Source organism: Macaca thibetana, chromosome 20, assembly GCF_024542745.1.
Source record: "Macaca thibetana thibetana isolate TM-01 chromosome 20, ASM2454274v1, whole genome shotgun sequence".
Classification (NCBI taxonomy): domain Eukaryota; kingdom Metazoa; phylum Chordata; class Mammalia; order Primates; family Cercopithecidae; genus Macaca; species Macaca thibetana.
The window spans coordinates 72,501,735-72,519,005 of record NC_065597.1 but is presented as its reverse complement, the minus strand read 5'-3'; the positions used below and the strand labels follow the sequence as shown (position 1 = coordinate 72,519,005).

The 17,271-nt window shown below is 51.6% G+C and overlaps 4 non-coding genes across 4 annotated transcripts; 2 read left to right on the top strand and 2 right to left on the bottom strand.

Moving 5' to 3' along the window:
• The first annotated feature begins 3,696 nt into the window (after window positions 1-3,696).
• On the top strand, window positions 3,697-3,768 carry TRNAP-CGG (transfer RNA proline (anticodon CGG)). The gene has a single exon. It is a non-coding gene; the product is annotated as a tRNA-Pro (tRNA).
• A 1,763-nt stretch (window positions 3,769-5,531) lies between these two features.
• TRNAK-CUU (transfer RNA lysine (anticodon CUU)) lies at window positions 5,532-5,604 on the bottom strand. The gene has a single exon. It is a non-coding gene; the product is annotated as a tRNA-Lys (tRNA).
• Window positions 5,605-7,610: 2,006 nt separating this feature from the next.
• Window positions 7,611-7,682, bottom strand: TRNAP-AGG (transfer RNA proline (anticodon AGG)). Its single transcript has one exon. It is a non-coding gene; the product is annotated as a tRNA-Pro (tRNA).
• A 7,605-nt stretch (window positions 7,683-15,287) lies between these two features.
• TRNAP-AGG (transfer RNA proline (anticodon AGG)) lies at window positions 15,288-15,359 on the top strand. Its single transcript has one exon. It is a non-coding gene; the product is annotated as a tRNA-Pro (tRNA).
• The last annotated feature ends 1,912 nt before the right edge of the window (window positions 15,360-17,271 follow it).

Genomic DNA, 17,271 nt, shown 5'->3' with positions numbered 1-17,271 from the left:
TATATCTGACAACACTGTTATGACATCCTGTAATTTTTGTAAGTCTGTTCATTTTATTTTTTATTTTTTCCAAGACAGGGTCTTGCTATGTTGCCCAGGCTGGAGTGCAGTGGTGTGATCTACTTCACTGCAGTCTCAGCCTCCTGGACTCGGGAATTCTCCTACCTCAGATTTCCAAGTAGCTGGAACAACAGACGTGTGCCACCACACCCAGCTAATTTTATTTATTTATTTAGATGAAGTCTCATTCTGTCACCTAGGCTGGAGTGCAGTGATGCGAACTCAGCTCATTACAACCTCCATCTCCCAGATTCAAGCGATTCTCTTGCCTCAGCCTCCTGCATAGCTGGGATTATAGGCATGTACCACCACGCCAGACTATTTTTTTGTATTTTTAGTAGAGACACGGTTTCACCATGCTGGCCAGGCTGGTCTTGAAGTCCTGACCTCTAGAGATCCACTCACCTCGGCCTTCCAAAGTGCTGGGATTACAGGTGTGAGCCACCATAGCCGGCCTGATTGATTTATTTAAATTTAGTTACCGAGTCTTTCTATGTTGCCTGGATGGTCTTGAGCTCCTGGGCTCAAGTGATGCTCCCTCCTCGGCCTCCCAAAATGCTCGATGTGCATTATTGGGCCAGCCTATTTTACTCTTTATTTTTAAATAATTATAGATTCACAGTAAGTTGCCAAAAAGAAAAAAAAAGTACAGAAAACTCTTGTGTAGCATTCACCCAGTTTTCCCTAAGACTTCCGTGACTATGGTTCAACATCAACGCCAGAAAATGAACACTGGCTGTTTTTTTAAACATATTATTCTTGGTTATTTTCAATCTTCACTTTGAACTGTGTGCTCTTTATTTTCTGCCCACCATTGTGCCCACCAAAAAATTAGGTGTATGCTTTAACACATGATGCCTATGATCTTTGAGAATAAAAAATTTGAGTCCATGTAGATAAATCTAGACCTGACTTGTTCTGTTTTATTTTATTTTATTTTATTTTATTTTATTTTATTTTTATTTTTATTTTTTTTTTTGAGACGGAGTCTCGCTCTGTCACCCAGGCTGGAGTGCAGTGGCCGGATCTCAGCTCACTGCAAGCTCTGCCTCCCGGGTTCACGCCATTCTCCTGCCTCAGCCTCCCGAGTAGCTGGGACTACAGGCGCCTGCCACCTCGCCCGGCTAAGTTTTTGTATTTTTAGTAGAGACGGGGTTTCACTGTGTTACCCAGGATGGTCTCGATCTCCTGACCTCGTGATCCGCCCGTCTCGGCCTCCCAAAGTGCTGGGATTACAGGCTTGAGCCACCGCGCCTGGCCTTTATTTTATTTTATTTTATTTTATTTTATTTTATTTTATTTTATTTGAGACTGAGTCCTGCTCTTGTCGCCCAGCTTGGAGTGCAGTGAGGCGATCTGGGCTCACTGCAACCTTCGCCTCCCGGGTTCAAATCATTCTCCTGCCTCAGCCTACCGAACATCTGGGATTGCAGGTGCGTGCCACCAAGCCCAGACAATTTTCATATTTTTAGTGGAGACAGAGTTTTACCGTGTTGGTTAGATTGGTCTCATTCCTGACCTCAAGTGATCTGCCCGCCTAGGCCTCCCAAGGTGCTGGGACTACAGGCATGAGCCACCCCGCTTGACTTGTTCTTTTTTGTTTCTTTTTGAGATGGAGTCTCGCTCTGTCCCTAAGTTGGAGTGCAGTCGCCCCATCTCAGCTCACTGCAACCTCCGCCTCTGGATTCAAGCGATTCCCCTGCTTCAGCCTCCCAAGTAGCTGAGACTACAGGCATGCGCCAGCACGCTTGGCTAATTTTTTGTATTTTTAGTAGAGATGGGTTTTCACTGTGTTGGGCAGGCTGGTCTAGAACTCCTGACCTCGTGATCCGCCCGCCTCGGCCTCCCAAAGTTCTGGGATTACAGGTGTGAACCACTGCCCCCGGTCGACTTGTTCTTTTTTAAAAAATTAAAATATGGTCTGGGTCTTTTACTTTGGAAGAGGGGTGTTAACTTCAGAACTGTCCTAGGTTCAGTTCAGATCGCAGGGAGGGAAGGGGGTCGAAGAGGGAAGGAAGTTGGGCTTCTGTGCCCACTGCGCCCGCGAATCTGGGAGGCAGGGTGACCAGGTGCCCGGGCTCCATCCGTTGGGGCTGGGCCGCCCGCCTGCCCCCGCGCAGTACAGAGGCTCCTGCCGGGGGAGGCGTCCATTGCCTTCGCTTACTTCTCTGGGTCAACAAGTGAGGGACGCAGAGACTGAGTTAGCTGCGGCCACCTGGGCCCGCGGACACCGTCTTCATTCACTCCCACCCGCAGTCAAGTCCTTCTACCCGCAGTCCTTCCCTAAAAGAAGAAAAAGGGCCAGATGCGCGCTGTCCAGAATACTCAGTCCTGGATCCAGGAGGTCGCGGTGTAGCTGATCCCCGGGTTCCTAAACCCGGGCCCGGGGCCCAAGGCCCCGCCTGCTGGGGTCGCACCTGCAGTCTGAGAAACCGAAGAACGTAGGAGAGGGAGGCAGGGCCTGCTTTTCCTGCGAAAGATTCTTTCATTCGCTCCATTGTTGTTCTTGCTCGCTGAATTTCCCAGGCTAACAAACAACAGCTAATCACGGCGGCCTGGGCTCCTCTGGGATTCCGACCCGGGGCCTCTCGCACTCAAAGCGAGGCTCATACCTCTAGGCCAACAGACCTCGGTGGCAGGAAGCACCATCTTTGCTCCCCAACTCCCACACCCCCCTCTTTATCTTTCTGGAACCCAAAACTTTGTATTTTCCGCTCTCCATAAATGTCGATGCCAGCGCTGGGAGTGTGGCCGGGAACCCAGGATCGCGGCAGCGAGAAGCCCAAACAGAGGGGAGGAGGGAGTCCCCGGAGTGGGACAGCGCTCAGCTCTGGGGTGGGGTTGATCTAGGGCAAAATAGGGCGGGCGCCCTGTGGCGATGGGCAGGACCCTCTCGCCCACCACACGCCGAGCTCGCTGGATCCTCTCCACACCCAGGCCGTGTCCCCCGGCTTTCCAAACTGCTGACGTCCTTAATGAAGGATCCAGAAGGTGTTACAGTATTGGCCCATCAGGATTTGAACCTGAGGCCCACTCTCACCCTAATCATAACCTCAAAGCCACCAGCGCCTAAAGACAGAGTGAGAGAGAAACAGAGGCGGAGAGAGTGTGTGTCACTGTCATGCCCTTTGCCATCGCTGCTCATCCCCAGTGACCTCCCGGAACCTCCTCAATTCTTGCTGACAGAGGCAGAGACAGGGCAGAGCTAGCTTCTGAGTCAGAGCAGAGGCTCCGGGCTGCACCCAGGGGAGGCTATGGGGGCGCCTCTGGGATGGAGCCAGCCACCGGCTGCAGTCGGATGCAAGGTGGGCTGGCCGCTCAGCCATCCTCCTAGGGCAAGGTCTTGGGTATGAGTCAGCAGCCCCAGATTTGAGCGCAGACCCGTTAACCCCGGGGCAGGGGAAAATACAGCGGGGAGCTCCAGGTTGCAGGTCTGACCCTGAGCATCCCCTACCGAGCCCAGTGCGGATGGGCTCTGTCTCCACCGGGCTGGTTCACCAGGGTCTCCCCGCAGCGACCCCAGAATTCTGCCAATCACTTGGATACCGGGATGAGCTCTATTCACTTCGGAATCAGCCGACTCGCGCCAGATTGGAGGCAGGTGTCTGAAATGTCAGTGGAAGCCCACACCTGGGAGGCTCGTTGGTCTAGGGGTATGATTCTCACTTCGGGTGCGAGAGGTCCCGGGTTCAAGTCCCGGACGAGCCCCAAAAGTGGTTACTTTTCCCCCGTCATTTTAGAGAATACAGAACTTGAAAATCGGGGACCGAGCCTGAAGCCTCATCCACCAGTCGCCTTGCTCCGCTTCAGGTCCGTCCAGGTCTGTGCCTCAGCTGCAAGGGACCAGGATGCTCCTGAGGCTGGCCTGGTTGGCACTTGCCTCGGTCTCGCTGGAGCCCCGCGCCCTTCTCCTCCTTCCCAGCCCCAGACCAGAGAAGCTGTACCCTCCGCAGCCCCGGTCGCTCAGCTCCACATGGGCTCCCGGTATGGAGGAGGCTGGTAGTTGGGTTGTGAGTAATCAGAGTGGGGTGCGCGGTCCAGGTGGGCCCTGGAGAGCTACTCTTTCCTCGACCTCCCCCCTTCGCCCTAGAAACCCACATCTCTGCGGGCCAAGGCGGATCCGCAGATGAAGCTCGTTGAGAGCAGGTCGAAGCTACCTGACCCCATGGCCCCCTGCTGCCCTGGCCAGGAAGGTAGCCAGGAGCCACACATGGCTCTTTTTTTTTTTTTTTTTTTTTTTTTTTTTTTTTTTGAGGCGGAGTCTTCACTCTGTCGCCCAGGCTGGAGTGCAGTGGCACCATCTCGGCTCACTGCAAGCTCTGCCTCCCGGGTTCGCGCCATTCTCCTGCCTCAGCCTCCGGAGTAGCTGGGACTACAGGCGCCCGCCACCGCGCCCGGCTAATTTTTTGTATTTTAGTAGAGACGGGGTTTCACCGTGTTAGCCAGGATGGTCTCGATCTGCTGACCTCGTGATCCGCCCGCCTCGGCCTCCCAAAGTGCAGGGATTACAGGCGTGAGCCACCGCGCCCGGCCTCACATGGCTCTTAAACGCTTGAAATAGGGCTGGTCCACTTGAGATGTGCTGCTGTAAGTACGGAATACGCATCGGGATTTTGAAGACTTCGTACCAAAAAAATAAGATATCTCATTCTCTCATTACACATGGAAATTAGATTTCACGTCTACGGTATTGAATAATATGCACACATATGAAAAACATGTGTATGTTATACCTAAACATACATATTTTATATATGTTTATATTATATGTAGTATATATGTATCATATAATTCTATTAGTAATATGATTATATCATAATATAATTTTATTATATAATTATAATTTTCTTTGAGACAAGGTCTCGCTCTGTCGTCCAGGCTGGAGTGCAGTGGCATCATCTCGGCTCACTGCAACCTGTGCCTCCACAGTTCAAGCGATTCTCCTTCCTGAGCTTCCTAAGTAACTGGGAGTATAGGTGGGCACCACCAAGCCTGGCTAATTTTTTTTTTTTTTTTTTTTTTTTTTTTTTTTTTTGAGACGGAGTCTTGCTCTGTCGCCCAGACTGGAGTGCAGTGGCCAGATCTCAGCTCACTGTAAGCTCCTGCCTCAGCCTCCTGAGCAGCTGGGACTACAGGCGCCCGCCACCTCGCCTGGCTAGTTTTTTTTTTTTTTTGTATTTTTTAGTAGAGACGGGGTTTCACCGTGTTAGCCAGGATGGTCTTGATCTCCTGACCTCGTGATCCGCCCGTCTCGGCCTCCCAAAGTGCTGGGAATACAGGCTTGAGCCACCGCGCCCGGCCTGAGTTTCTTCTTTCACCAAGTCTTGCATTGCCAGGGGCAGAGAGCTGGGAGGAAAAGACGTACCCTTGGGGTACATCTAAAAGGTATCAGCAAGTCTGCATCTGTCAGGGGCCTCTATCTCCACAGATAGAGGGTAGATTCTGGGAGAGACAGCCAGAATCAAAATATACGCCCAACGTGGGGCTCGAACCCACGACCCTGAGATTAAGAGTCTCATGCTCTACCGACTGAGCTAGCCGGGCTTCCTTATAGACTTCTTTCTATACCTACAAATGGACTGGGTGGCCTAAGGGTGGTGAAAACAAAGTGAGGTAATGAATCAGCCCCAGAAACCAGAGCGCACTTGGGGTCCCCCACAGCAGCCTCAGTCCCCACCGACGTCCCCGCTAGTGCAGGACTTCCTTCACCACCCTGCGTTCTCCCATAAATGGGGGTGACCCGCCAGAGTCTCCTTCCGCACCACGCTGGCATGAATCTGTGTTCTCCCAATCTGTGCCCTCCGCTGAAATGGCCTTCTTTCAGAAAGAGAAAAAATGTCCCCAGACTGCGACTGCACGCACTTAAAGAGTCAATGACAACCCTTTTTTTTTTTTTTTTTTTTTTTGAGGCCACTCGAGTTACAGGCACAGGAGAGTTCTGCTGTGTATCGGCCATCCTTGCAGTTGCAGACAGAATGCCCAGAGCTCACTGGGACTCACAGAAGCCCTCGCAATACTGCTCCGCACTGTAACCTACCGTGATGTGCATTTAGTTGTTCCGTTTCCATTACTGTGTGCTTTTATATCTAGAACTATTTGGTTCTTTTTTCAGTCTAGAAGGCTGGAGGTCCTCTTGTCAAAGATATTTTCTTTATTGCCTTTCATATTTTTAGACACTGTAGGAATAGTTGTATTATGAGTCTGATACACTTTACATCTGAAATGTTTGCAATTTAGTTTCTGTTCCTGTTAATGAGTTGTTGCTCCTGGTACCTTGTTTCCTTGTTAACTTTTAGGGCGCAGTGTTCATTTTCCTTGTAAATTTCTTGGTGTAGGAATTTCTGTGAGATCTGGAATACAAATGTATTTGTCCACACGCACACACAAATTATTCTTTGCTTCTGCAGGGGCTCAAGGGCATAACCAGATATTGGTCACTTTGAATCGGCTTGAGTTTCTTTCCACTTGGTTCTCAAGTGCTCAAAATTGGATTATTTACGACTCTTGGTTCATGGCGTGTTCTCAAACCCAGCATCCCAAACAAAAACGAAGATTCTGCCAGTGGATTTTGTCCTCAGAGTAGATGCGAGGAGGCTCCAGTCCTGGTGGGCGCTAGGACTCAGGACGCGGATACCCGGGCTCCTGGGTTCGGTCTGCACTCCTTCCAGAACTAAGATGGGGGAGCAGAGGAGCCCCAGAAGGCTACACGCAGGTGAGGAGTGTCGGGATGTGGGGAGGGAGAGGACTCTGGACCCCAGATGCAAACGCCCATAGCCCTTCTCCTCTGCTCAAGTGCCCGGCTTTCTCCCGTTAAGGCTCTAGCCGCCGGAGCCAGGGACACTGGGTGGGAATCCCAGGGTAGACCTTTTAAGGTATCTGACTGTGAAGACTCGGCTCTTACTGTATATAGGGACGGCTTACCTCTTCTTCAGTGCCTCGAGTGAGTTCCTACTGACAAAAGTAGTGTCACAAAAAATAAAAATAAAAAAGCAGAAAACAAAATAAGCTTATCAGGGGATAGGGCTCTGGCGACACTGGCGACAAAACTCCAAATAAATTTTAAATGTGGCACTGGGTGCTGTCAGACAGCTTTGGATCTTTGTACAAATTATCTTCGAAGTCTGGGCGCGGTGAGTCACGCCTGTAATCCTAGCACTTTGGGAGGCCCAGGCGGGCTGATCACCTGAGGTAAGGAGTTGGAGACCAGCCTGGCCAACACGGAGAAACCTTGTCTCTACTTAAAACACACACACACACACACACACACACACACACAAAATTAGCCAGGCATGGTGGCACGTGCCTGTAGTCCCAGCTACCTGGGAGACTGAGGCAGGAGAATTGCTTGAACCCAGGAGGAGGAGGTTGCAGTGAGGTGAGATCACACCACTGCGCTTCAGCTGGGTCTACAGAGACACCCTCTCAAAACAAGCAAACAAACAAACTAACATCGAAGGACTCGGACTGCGCTGACCTGTCAGAGTTGTTTGGATCTCTGATCTTCATCTAAAGTAGGAAAGGGTAGAAACCGATGTTTTGGACCAAAACTTGGGCTCGTCCGGGATTTGAACCCGGGACCTCTCGCACCCTAAGCGAGAATCATACCCCTAGACCAACGAGCCACATACTCTACTGATTCCGGCTTCTCTCTGTGGCCTTCGTGGCGTCCTCGTGGCGAGAGGTGGGGACCCAGCAGAGCAGAGCTAGGAGGAGACTCCGGTTTCCTGAAGTCTGGAAGAGACAAGTTCAAGCGCGGGTGGGCGCGGAGGGAGCCCTGAGCCCCCTCTTCTCCCTGCGCCGCACAAAATGGGGAACATCCACTGTGCCCCCACAATCCGGGACCCCCCGGGCCCTCGCCCGCCTCCGCCACTCAGCCCTGGGCTGGGGATCCGCCCGTCACGCCGCGTAGTGAGGAGCTCCAGCTCCGGCAGGACATGGGAACGTCTCAAGAGCGGGCAGCTGCTGCGCTGAGGGTCCGCGAACAGCGACCACTGGACGCCCGCCTTGGAAACGCTGCAGCCCCGCGGCGTGGTGCCGATGGGTGGTCAGTAAAGGCCTGGAGACTGCACCAGGAACCAGCCACCAGGCCCGCTACCTCGCCGCGTCCCACGCTTCTCCAGCTCCGGTCCTCCCTTCTTCCCCAGGGAAGCCAAAACCCAGAAGGCGAGCTTCCCACACGGAACCTCAATTCAAGAGGCTGACACTGAGCGTCGCTTCGCTCCATTAGGCCCGCGGCGCCCGCCGGAGTCAGCGATGTACCTCCTTCCCCTTCACTGGGGAACTGGCGGAACCTCCAGTCACCAGGACGTGGGGAAGCAGAGGCTCCTTGGGGCAGCAGAGGCCGCGTCCAGGCGTCGGTTCCGGGGCACCTTTTGCTGTCACTCTGTCCTTCTCTGTGTCCAAATTTCACCCGGAGCCCGAGAATCCGGCAGATCTGGACTGAAAGGATCTCCTCCTCCCCTCCAGATCCAAGCCTCGAATTTCCTGGCTCTCAGTGGGAAGGCCTCGGGGTCTGGGCGTGGAGACGGGAGCCGAGACCCCCACCCCGCCAGGACACACTAAAGTGCTGCCGGAGGATGCCCGGGCCTTTGCCCCTCCGTCTCTCCCTCACTCCCCTCCCACTGGCCCCCCGCCACACATATTACTCCCCGCAATACCATGCAATTTTAAACCTTGGTAGGGCTCACCTGGGACTGGAGCCGCCATACTCTCGAACCCTACGAAAAATGTATGCCCATAAATAAACGAGCCCGGCGCATTCTTCCTTATTCTAAATAACCTCCTCCTGCTGCTCGGGGTCGTCTCCTTTAACCACGGTTACCGCAGTTGGCAGCGCTGGATCCCATTTCAGGGTGACGGACCGACTGCAAGGCGAGCGATTCAGGCCCGTCCGTCTGCGTCCCGGGACCCCGGGAGGTCCCCACTGAGGCTCTGCCAACAGCAGCCTCCCTTCGCCTTCCTAGTCTCCCGTCCTTGCTGAAAATGCGAAAGGGGAAAAAAGAGAAGGAAAAAGGGCTCGTCTGGGATTTGAACCAGGGACCTCTCGCACCCAAAGCGGGAATCATACCCCTAGACCAAGGAACCGCGCTTTAATTTTTTTTTTTTTTTTTTTTTTTTTTTTTAACATGTCCTTCCGCCCTTGGCGCAGAGAGAGACTCTTTCCATCGCCCCAATAGCTCAGTCCTTAGCGCGCGCACCTGCGAATCTGGACTTGTGGGTTCGCGGCCACCCTCAGATTTCCAAGGTAGGCTTTACTCCTGCTGGATAAACCAACAAGGTGACCCCCTGAGGTCATGAGCTGGTGGTTTAAATGTCGTGCTGATATGAAATACAGGTGCATATGCCTATTACTAGGGTAAAAGGATTTCCAGGCAGAATAGTGATGTCAGAAATCACAAAGGAAATGAACAGATTTCACCCAAGTTTTTAAAACGGCAAAAGATGATCCAAAGAAAATACAATCTGAATGACAAATCAAGGGCTTATCAAGGGCTTATTACTGGGCTTCATAGTTTTTTTGTTTTTTTTTTTTTTTTGAGACACAGTTTCATTCTTGTTGCCCAGGCTGGAGTGCAGTGGCACAATCTCGGCTCACCGCAACCTCTGCCTCCTGGGTTCAAGCAATTCTCCTGCCTCAGCCTCCCGAGTAGGTGAGAGTACAGGAGTGTGCCACCATACCCGGCTAATTTTTGTAATTTTAGTAGAGACAGGGTCTCACCACCATGGCCAGGCTGGTCTTGTACTCCTGACCTTAAGTGATCCATCCACCTCGGCCTCTCAAAGTGCTGGGATTACAGGTTTGAGTTTGAGACCAGCCTGGGCAACATAGTGAGACCTCGTTCCTACAAAAAAATAAAAATAAAAATAAAAAAATTCGTCGACCAGACATGGTGGCTCACTACTGTAATCCCAGCACTTTGGGAGGCCGAGGCAGGCAGATAACCTGAGGTCAGGAGTTCGAGAGCAGCCTGGTCAATATGGTGAAACCCCATCTCTACAAAACTATGGAAATCAGCCGGGCATAGTGGCAAACACCTGTAATCCCAGCTACTCAGGAGACTGAGGCAGGAGAATTGCTTGAACCCAAGAGGCGGAGGTTGCAGTGAGCCAAGATGGTACCACTGCATTCCAGCCTAGGCGACAGAGCAAAACTCCATCTCAAAAAAAAAAAAAAAAAAAAAAAGAGTCGAGTGTGGTGACAATCACCCGTAGTCCCAGCTACTCAGGAGGCTGAAGTAGGAGGATCTCTTGAGCCCTGGAGGTGGAGGCTTGCAGCGAGCCATGTTCATGCCACTGTCCTCCAGCCTGGGTAACAAACCTTGTCTCAAAATAATAATAATGATAATAATAATAATAATAATAATTTGGATCTTGAATACAGGCATCCACAGAGGGAAGATGGCATGAAGGCTCAGGGAGAAGACAGCTGTCCCCAAGCCAAGGAAGGAGGCCTCAGCACCAACCAACCCTGCCCATACCTAGTCTCAGAGTCCAGCCTCCAGAATAGTGAGAAAATAAATTTCTGTTATTTTTGTCCACTCAGTCTATGGTACTGTTATGGCGACTCTAGCAAACTAATATAGTATTATTCAATAATATTAAATATTATTCAGTCATAATTAGGAATGAATTACTGACATATGCAACAAGGATGAACCTTGAATACATTATGTTAAGTGAGAGAAGCCAGACATGAAAGACCACTATCGTATAATTCCATTTATATGAAATGTAGAGGACAGGCAAATTCGTGGAGACAGAAAGCATACTAGTGGTTGCCAGAAGATGGGAGGAGGGAGGAACAGGGAGGACTGCTAATGGGTACTGAATTGGGATGATGAAAACATTCTAGAACTAGATAGTGGTGACTGTTGCACAATCTCATGAATATATAAAAACCACTCAATTACACATTTTAGTGAATTTTATGGTTTGTGTAGTATATCTCAATTATCAATATACTGAGTCAAAGCATATGCCAAAATTGGAGAATTCAGACATATAGCTATTCCCCACTGGCTTCTGTGGTAAGGCTATGAGATAAACTAGGCCTAGAATGGAACTGATGCTGTGGGCAGTTCAGAAAGTGGGGAAAGAAACTTTACTAGTGAGGTGAGTGGTTTTCCATGTTTATTGGCCATCTGTGCCTGTCTCTGTGGGTGTATGTGTGTTTGCTTTCCTTTTTCTGTGAATTACCTGTTGGTGTGCAACGACAGCTATTCATGTGGTTCTGTAGCCAGACTTTCCAGGGCATTTCCTGGCTGTGTGAACTTGAACTACTTTCTTAACCTTTCCAGGGCTCCAATTGTGTCATCCGCAGACATGAAGATAATGGTGTTCTCCTTGTGCATCTGTCGAAAACAGCATGAGGCCGGGTGCAATGGCTCATACCTGTAATCCCAGCACTTTGGGAGGCCGAGGCAGGCGAATAACCTGAGGTTGGGAGTTCAAGACCAGCCTGACCAACATGGGGAAACCCTGTCTCTACTAAAAATACAAAAATTAGCCGGGCATGATGGCACATGCCGGTAATCCCAGCTACTCAGGAGGCTGAGGCAGGAGAATCGCTTGAACCCAGGAGGCAGAGGTTGCGGTGAGCCAAGATCACACCATTGCACTCCAGCCTGGGCAAAAAGAGCGAAACTCCACCAAAAAAAAAAAGAAAGAAAGAGAAAGAAAGAAAGAAAGAAAGAAAGAAAGAAAGAAAGAGAGAAAGAAAGACAGAAAGAGAGAAAGAAAACAGCATGAGTTAGCTCATGGAAACCAGCAGAGTCCAGTCCTTGTTCAGTAACTGACAAGAATGAGCAGTTGGAATCTTGGAATCTGTTCTCAGTTTCCCTCTTTTTTTTGAATTTTTTTTTTTTTTTGAGACGGAGTCTCGCTCTGTCACCCAGGCTGGAGTGCTGTGGCCCGATCTCAGCTCACTGCAAGCTCCGCCTCCCGGGTTCACGCCATTCTCCTGCCTCAGCCTCCCGAGTAGCTGGGACTACAGGCGCCCGCCACTTCGCCCGGCTAGTTTTTTGTATTTTTTAGTAGAGACGGGGTTTCACCGGGTTAGCCAGGATGGTCTCGATCTCCTGACCTCGTGATCCGCCCGTCTCGGCCTCCCAAAGTGCTGGGATTACAGGCTTGAGCCACTGCGCCCGGCTGAATTTTTTAAATTAAAAAAAAATTTTTTTTTTAGACAGGGTCTCACCCTGTCAGACTGAAGGGCAGTGGTGCAGTGTCAGCTCACTCTAACCTCCACCTCCTGGGTTCAAGCGATTCTAGTGCCTCAGCCTCCTGAGTAGCTGGGACTACAGGCACGTGCCACCACACCCGGCTGATTTTTGTATTTTTAGTAGACAGCAGTCTTGCATGTTGGCCAGGCTGGTTTCGAATTCCTGGATTCAAGTGATCCACCCGCCTTGGCCTCCCAAAGTGCTGGGACTACAGGCAGGAGGTACCGCGCCCAGCCTCCTTCACTTTTCTGTGACTTCCAGAGCAGGCAATCCGTAGGACCCGGGGAGAGATGCCTGCAGGTGAGTAGACAGGGTTCTCCCTGGCCTCCTTTGAGTCTCAAGGAAGTCACTGAAGCAGCGGGCTGCCTTTTTTAACGCCTCACCCCAGCCTCCAGACACACCCATTGCACCATGTACTGCTGCTTGGGAAACTTTGTCACGGAAATCCAATGTTTCCAGTTTCTGAGTCCCGAAACTCTTCCCATGCAAGCTCTAGGACAATCTCTTTTTCTCCGGTCTCCCCACTTCAAGGCTCAGTTGTTTTCCACCTATGGTCCTTAGGGCCAGCCCAGGGCTACACTTGTCTGCCAGAGAGGCTGCGGCAAGCGGCGTTTATGCTCCGTGGTCCCAGGTAGGGAAGACGAAGCCGTTTCTGTCATAGATCTTCATTACTTTTCTTTTCTTAAATGTCTTTTTAAAATATGCCTATATATTGGCCGGGTGCGGTGACTCACGCCTGTAATCCCAGCACTTTGGGAGGCCGAGGAGGGCGGATCACGAGGTCAGGAGATCGAGACCATCCTGGCTGACACGGCGAAACCCCGTCTCTAATTTAAAAAAATATGAAAATTAGCCGGGCGCGGTGGCAGGCACCTGTAGTCCCAGCTACTTGGGAGACTGAGGCAGGGGAATAGTGTGAACCCGGGAGGTGGAGCTTGCAGTGAGCCGAGATCGCGCCACCGCACTCCAGCCTGGGCGACAGAGCGAGACTCCGTCTCAAAAAAAAAGCCTATATATATTTTAAAGGATTTGAAATCTGCGTAACCCAGTAATAAGCCCTAAGTTTGTAATTTAGATTGTATTTTCTTTGGATCGTCATTTGCCGTTTTAAAAACTTGGGTAAAATCTGTACATTTCCTTTGTGATTTCTGACATCACTATTCTGCCTGGAAATCCTTTTACCTTAGTAATAGGCAAATGCACCTGTATTTCATATCAGCACATTTAAACCACCAGTTCGTAACCTCAGCGGGTAACCTTGTTAGTTTATCCAGCAGGAGTAAAGCCTGCCTCGGAAATCTGAGGGTGGCCGCGAACCCACAAGTCCAGATTCGCAGGTGCGCGCGCTAAAGACTGAGCTACCGGGCCGATGGAGAGAGTCCTGCTCTGCGTCAGGGGCGGAAAGACGTATCTCCCACCAAAAAACAAAAACAAAAACTAACCAGCCGGCGGCTCGTTGGTCTAGGGGTATGATTCTCGCTTTGGGTGCCAGAGGTCCTCGGTTCAAATCCCAGACAAGCCCCTTTTTCCTTTTCTTTTCTCCCTTTTCGCATTTTCAGCAAGGACGTGAGACTAGGAAGGCGGAGGTAGGCTCCTGTTGGCAGGGCCTCATTGGAGACCTCCCGGGGTCCCGGGACGCGGACGGACGGGCCTGAATCGCTCGCCTTGCTGAAATGGGATCCAGGGCGGCCAACTGCTGCAACCGCTGTTAAAGGAGACGGCCCCGAGCAGCAGGAGGAGGTTATTTATAAGGAGGTTATTTAGAATAAGGAAGAATGCGTCGGGCTCACTGGTCGCTCCAGGGGCATAAATTTTTTCTAGGATTCCAGAGTATGGCGGCTCCAGTCCCAGGTGAGCCCTACTCCGCTTAAAATTTCAGTTTATTCGGAGAAGGGGAGAACACGGGAAGCAGGGGAGAAGGAAGGGGAGTGAGTGAGAGGAGGGAGGAGGGGAAGACTGGGCATCCGCGGGCAGCACTTCAGTGGGCCCTGGCGGGGTGGGGGTCTCGGCCCCTGTCTCCACGCCCAGACCCCGGGGCCTTCCCACTGAAAGCCAGGAAATTCGCAGCTTGGATCTGGAGGGGACGGGGAGCCCCTTTTAGCCCAGATCTGCCGGATTCTCGAGAATCAGGTGAAATCTGGATACAGGGCAGGGCAGAGTGCCAGTAAAGGGTGCCCCGGAACCGACGCCCGACGCCTGCTGCCCCACGGGCTTCATTCTTCCTCCTCCTCACGTCCTGGGAACAGGAGGTCTCGCCAGCTCCCCCCAGTGAAGGGCAAGGGGGCGGATCGCTGAATCGCCCGTGGTGCGCAGTGTGAATGGTGGCCTAAGCCGTCTTCTCCGAGGGCTCAGCCATCCTGGGAGCTTGAGGCCAGGCGGGTGCTGCGGGGCTGGTTTAGTCGGTGGAGCAAGGAGACTCTCAGCGTCAGCCTTCAGGGTTGGAGGCCCACGTGAGAAGTTCGCTTTCTGGGTTTTGGCTTCCTTGGGGAGAAGGGGGGACCGCAGCCGGAGAAGCGAGGGGTGCGGCGAGGTAGGGGGCCTGGTGGCTGGTGCCTCGTGCACTCGGCAGGCCTTTATTGAAACACCCATTGGTGCCACGCTGAGGGACTGCAGCGTTTCCAAGGCGGGCATCCAGTGATCGCGGCTCGCAGACCCTCAGCGCAGCCGCTGCCTGCTATTGGAAGGTTCCCATGTCCTGCGGAAACTGGAGCTCTTCACTGCTCTGAGCTCAGACGCGGAATCCCCAGCCCAGGGCCGAGTGGCGGCGGCGGGCGAGGACGCAGGGAGCTCTCGGATTGTCGGAGAGCCAGGGCTGCTCCCCGTTTTGTCCGGTGCGGAGGAGGGGCCGGGGCTCTGGGCTCCCGCCACGTCCATCTGCCCTTGAAATTGCCCCTTCCAGGCGGGTCTGAAATAAGAGTCTACTCACTGGGGTCCTGCTGGGTCCGCCCCTGCCGCCCCCAGGATGCTAGGACGCCCACAAAGATAACCTTAGGCTATAAGTTGCGCGGCTCGTTGGTCTAGGGGTATGATTCTCGCTTAGGGTGCGAGAGGTCCCGGGTTCAAATCCCGGACGAGCCCGGCTTTTGGTCCAGGGGAAAAGTCGTTTCCTGCTCTTTTTTAGATTCGGCTCGGCCTACAGACCTCAGCGCTAGACATGGACGCCCTTCAAAGGTAATTTGTACAAAGGTCTCAAGCTATGTTGACGCTGCCTACTATCTTACTACCTCTTCTTAAAATTCATCTAGAGTTCTGTCACCAGTGTTGCCAGAACCCTTTTGACAAGCTATTTTTTGTCCTTTGTTTGGTTTTTGGTGGTTTTTTGTTTTGTTTTGTTTTTTTGTTACTTCTGTCAGTGCAAACTCAAGGCACCGAAGAAGAGACAAGTCCCTATATACAATAAGAGCCGAATCTTCACAGTCAGACGCCTTAAAAGGTCCAGTCTGGGACTCCCACCCACTATCCCTGGCTCTAGCAGTCACAGTCTTAAGGAGAGAGGGAGCCGGACACTTGAGCAGAGGAGATGGGATATGGGCATTTGTATCTGGGGTCCAGAGACCTCTCCCTCCCGACATCCCATCACTCCTCACCTGCGTGTAGCCTCCTGGGGCTGCTCTGCTCCCCTGTCCTAGTTTTGGAAGGAGTACGGACTGAACCCTGGAGCCCGGGTACCTGGTCCTGAGTCCCAGCACCCACCAGGACTGGGGCCTCCTCTGATCTACTCTGAGGACAGATTCTATTGGCAGGGACTTCATTTTTGTTTGGGACTCTGGGTTTGAGAACATACTCTCAACCAAGAATCAAAGAAATTTACAAGGAAAATGGACCCAGCACAAGGAGGCCGGGTGTGGTGGCCCATGCCTGAAATCCCGGCACTTTGGGAGGCTGAGGCGGGTGAATCACCTGATGTCAGGAGTTTGAGACCATCCTGGCCAACACGATAAAACCCTGTCTCTACTAAAAATACAAAAATTAGTCGGGCATGGTGGCAGGCGCCTGTAACCCCAGCTACTAGGGAGGTTGAGGCAGGAGAATCGCTTGAACCCGGGAGACAGACGTTGCAGTGAGCCGAAATGGCGGCAGTGTACTCCAGCCTGCTGGGTGAGAAGGTGAGACTCCATCTAAAAAAACAAAACAAAACAAAACAAAAAAACAAAAAACAAAACAAAACAAAACAAGCAAGCAAAACAAGGTATCATGAACAACAAGTCATCAACAGTAGACAACAGAAGCAAAATTGCAAACATTTTAGATGCAGAGTATTAGGAAGATTGTAATACAATTATCCTTATGAAAGGCAATAAATAAAATAATGTTTGACAACAGGACCTATGTAAGGCCGGGCGCGGTGGCTCAAGCCTGTAATCCCAGCACTTTGGGAGGCCGAGACGGGCGGATCACGAGATCAGGAGATCGAGACCATCCTGGCTAACCCGGTGAAACCCCGTCTCTACTAAAAAAATACAAAAAAAAACTAGCCGGGCGAGGTGGCGGGCGCCTGTAGTCCCAGCTACTCGGGAGGCTGAGGCAGGAGAATGGCGTAAACCCGGGAGGCGGAGCTTGCAGTGAGCTGAGATCCGGCCACTGCACTCCAGCCTGGGTGACAGAGCAAGACTCCGTCTCAAAAACAAAACAAAACAAAACAAAACAGGACCTATGTAAAATGCTCTCCTTTCAACCTTCTAGTTTGAAAAAAGAACCAAATAGTTCTAGATATAAAAGCACACAGTAATGGAAATGGAACAGCTAGATGCACGTCACAGTAGGTTACAGTGCGGAGCGGCACCTGCGGGGGCTTCTGCGAGCTCCAAGTGAGCTTCAGGCATTTTGTCTGCATCTCTGAGGATGGGTTCATCTGCCCTACACACAGCAGAACTCTCCTGTTCCTGTAATTCGAGTGGCCTCAAAAAAGAGGTTGTCGTTGACTCTTTTAGGTGCGTGCAGTGTGGGTATGTTTTTTTTCTTTCTGAAAGGAGGACATTTCAGCGGACGG